Below are 4,173 nucleotides of genomic sequence, written 5' to 3' on the forward strand. Positions count from 1 at the left end.
AAAGCCTCAACTCATCACCCTTGTTCAGAATAATTGCTCATTTGGAGGAAGTGCCCAAGAAGACCCCAATCAACATCTAACTACATTCTTGAGAATATGTGATACTGTGAAGTCTAATGGTGTTCATCCTGACACCTACAGATTGCTATTGTTTCCCATTTCTCTAAGGGATAAAGCATCTAAGTGGCTAGAGTCCTTTCCTAAGGAGAGTTTGATAACTTGGGATGATGTGGTTAATAAATTCTTGGCAAGATTTTACCCTCCCCAAAGAGTTAACAGATTCAGGGCTGAGGTACAAACATTCAGACAACAAGATGGTGAATCTCTCTATGAGGCATGGGAGAGATACAAGGAGCTGACAAGGAAGTGCCCTCCTGACATGTTCAATGAATGGGTACAACTGCACATCTTCGATGAAGGATTGTCACAACAGTCAAAGAAGGCCTTAGATCACTCTTCTGGAGTCTCTCTCAACAAGAAGAAGACAATGGAAGAGGCCATGGATGTCATAGGAACAGTGGCCAACAAAGAATACTTCTATGCCTCTGATAGATGCACCAATAGAGGGGTGATAGAGCTAAATCACATGGATGCAATACTAGCTCAAAACAAGATGATCACTAAGCAATTGGCAGACCTCACCAAGCAGATGGAGAGAAATTAAGCTGCAGTAATCCATATTCAACCACCAGCCCAAGAAGAGTTAAATAAAGAGGAAGTAAGGGACCCAAAATTGGGAACTCTGCAATTATTTTCTTCTGTACTTTCTCTACTTTTCCTGCACTTTCTTCCTTTTTTATTTGAATTAAGCTATGATGAACTAAACCCCATTTCATTGGGTTAGGGAGCTCTGTTATAATTCAATGGATCAATAATAGTTTTCATTCTTCTTCTTCTTTCTTTTCTCTTGATCTACTAGAAAGATTTCATTTTTCATTCAAGCCTTCAATTATCTTGGGAAAAAAATTGATTGTACTTGGGTTCTGTTTTAGGCTTGGAAGAGAAATCACATAACCATGCCTGAAATCTTTCTCACATTGGATTAAGGTTGGGGTTGGATGGATATAGTGACATGTAATCCTCCCAATACTTTAATTTATGAAAGTGTGTAGTATAATTATTGACCAAACTTCATCTTTTTCCATGAGCAATTAGATCAAATAATTGGGCAATTGTTCAAGTTTAGAGAGATTGGATTGTCAAGGAATTGGGATTCAATCACTTAAGATTGCCAAGAGATCAATGAATGCATTGATTGAGGAAGAGATGATAATGAACTTGATACGGAGAATGTAACATCTCCAAAGCATACTGAACTTCCCCATTGTGATCTTTCCCTTTCTTTAATTTCCTGCAGCTTACATTTATGTTAATCAACCCCACTGATGACATGTCATCATGTCTTGTTTTTCTATGCTTTTTCATACAAGAAATTGATTATTAGTGCTTAAATATTGAATGCTTTTGTGCTTAAATGGTATATTTCTTTGATCTTTTAATTTTATAAACTTTGTAGGAAAAAAGTGGAAAAAGAAGCAAAAACCACAAAATAAGCTAAAAAGGAGAAAAGAGGAATTCTGGGGCACATTTTGGAGCTTGGACATACTTTAGAGCCTTAGGTCAGGCTTTTAAAAGCGTGGCCCATGATTTAAACAAAGAAATGGCTCTTGGCGTGAAAACATCACGACGCACACGCGCACGAGGCACTTATGCGTAGGATAACATGTTGGAGATCCATCCGTACGCACGCATGGCGCGCACACGTGGATTGAGGATCAGCGTTCACTAACAATGAACGCTACGTTCATTTTGAGTGAACGCCTGGGATACTTTCAGAATTTGAATTTGAGATTGATCACCGACGCGCACGCGTGCATGGCGCGCACGCATCGATGTGATATTATGGGTGATTGGCGCAGACGCGTACATAATGCCAAGACGCAGAAGTGAAGTTTTATCATCCACGCGCACGCACAAAGGACGCGTACACGTGAGGAGTGGTGCACGAAATCGTGATCTCAACGGCGTCAAAAACTTGGTACGCACGATCATAATCTCAATTCCTTTTCACAACTTCGCACAACTAACCAGCAAGTGCACTAGGTCGTCCAAGTAATAAACCTAACGTGAGTAAGGGTCGATCCCACGGAGATTGTTGGCTTGAAGCAAGCTATGGTCATCCTTGTAAATCTTAGTCAGACAGATTCAAATGGTTATCGGATTTTGATGATTAAAATATAATTAAAATATAAAATAGGATAGAGATACTTATGCAATTTAGTGGTAGGAATTTCAGATAAGCATATGGAGATGCTTTGTTCCTTCTGAATCTCTGCTTTCCTACTGCCTTCATCCAATCATTCATACTCCTTTCAATGGTAAGCTGTATGTTGGGCATCACCGTTGTCAATGGCTACTTCCCGTCCTCTTAGTGAAAATGGTCCAAATGACGCTGTCACCGTGGTGCATGAAATCGTGATCGTTCATTCCCCGGTAACGGCGCCAAAAACTTGATACGCACGTTCATAATTTTAGTTCTTGGTCACAACTTCGCACAACAAACCAGCAAGTGCACTGGGTCATCCAAGTAATAAACCTTACGTGAGTAAGGGTCGATCCCACGGAGATTGTCGGTTTGAAGCAAGCTATGGTCACCTTGTAAATCTCAGTCAGGCGGATTCAATTGGTTATAAGGTTTTAATAATTAAAATATAAATAAAATAGAAAATAAAATAGAGATACTTATGTAATTCATTGGTGGGAATTTCAGATAAGTGTCTGGAGATACTTTGTTGCTTCTGAATCTCTGCTTTCCTACTACTTTCATCCAATCCTTCATACTCCTTTCTATGGCAAGCTGTATGTTGGGCATCACCGTTGTCAATGGCTACATCCCGTCCTCTTAGTGAAAATGGTCCAAAATGTAATGTCACTGCACGGCTAATCATCTGTCGGTTCTCGGTCCTGCTGGAATAGGATTCAGTAATCCTTTTGTGTCTGTCACTACGCCCAGCACTCGTGAGTTTGAAGCTCGTCACAGCCATCCCTGCCTAGATCCTACTTGGAATACCACAGACAAGGTTTAGACTTTCCGGATCTCAAGAATGGCTGCCAATAATTCTAGCCTATACCACGAAGACTCTGATCGTAAATCAGGAGGCTAAGAGATATGCACTCAAGCTTGCTTTCATGTAGAATAGAAGTGTTTGTCAGGCACGCGTTCATAAGTGAGAATGGTGATGAGCATCACATAATCATCACATTCATCATGTTCTTGTGTGCGAATGAATATCTTAGAGAAGAAATAGGCTTAAGTTGAATAGAAAAACAATAGTACTTTGCATTGATTCATGAGGAACAGCAGAGCTCCACACCTTAATCTATGGTGTATAGAAACTCTACTGTTGAAAATACATAAGTGAAAATAGGGTAGACATGGCCGAGTGGCCAGCCTCCCATGGAGGTCTCATAACGTAAAAGTTACATAATGTGTTCCAGAGATGTGAAATAAATCACTAAAAGTAGTTTTTATACTAAACTAGTAACTAGGGTTTACAGAAATGAGTAAATGATGCAGAAATCCACTTCCAGGCCCACTTGGTGTGTGCTTGGGCTGAGCATTGAAGCTTTCACGTGTAGAGGTCTTCCTTGGAGTTGAACGCCACTTTGTAACCTATTTCTGGCGTTTAACTCTGCTTTGCAACCTGTTTCTGGCGTTTAACTCCAGAATAGGGCAGAAAGGTGGCGTTGCACGCCAGTTTGTAACCTGGATGTCTACTTTCCAACGCAATTGAGAGCGTACCATTTGGACTCTTGTAGCTGAAGAAAAGCCACTTTGAGTGCAAGAAGGTCAGAATCCAACAGCATCTGCAGTCCTTCTTCAGCCTCTGAATCTGATTTTTGCTCAAGTCCCTCAATTTCAGCCAGAAATTACCTGAAATCATAGAAAAACACACAAACTCATAGTAAAGTGATTTTTTATTCAAAAACTAATAAAAATATATTAAAAACTAACTAAATCATACTAAAAACTATGTAAAAATAATGCCAAAAAGCGTATAAATTATCCACTCATCATAATACCAAACTTAAATTGTTGCTTGTCCCCAAGCAACTAAAAATCAAATAGGATAAAAAGAAGAGAATATACTATGAATTCCAAAATATCAATGA

General features: G+C 39.5%; 1 non-coding gene across 1 annotated transcript; it reads right to left on the bottom strand.

Annotated features, from left to right (window-relative positions):
- Positions 1 to 277: 277 nt before the first annotated feature.
- LOC148580238 (small nucleolar RNA R71) lies at positions 278 to 381 on the bottom strand. The gene has a single exon (XR_015899698.1). It is a non-coding gene; the product is annotated as a small nucleolar RNA R71 (small nucleolar RNA).
- Positions 382 to 4,173: the final 3,792 nt, after the last annotated feature.

The sequence above is a fragment of the Arachis ipaensis genome, chromosome B10 (assembly GCF_059453495.1).
Source record: "Arachis ipaensis isolate K30076 ecotype BB chromosome B10, ASM5945349v1, whole genome shotgun sequence".
Lineage (NCBI taxonomy): Eukaryota > Viridiplantae > Streptophyta > Magnoliopsida > Fabales > Fabaceae > Arachis > Arachis ipaensis.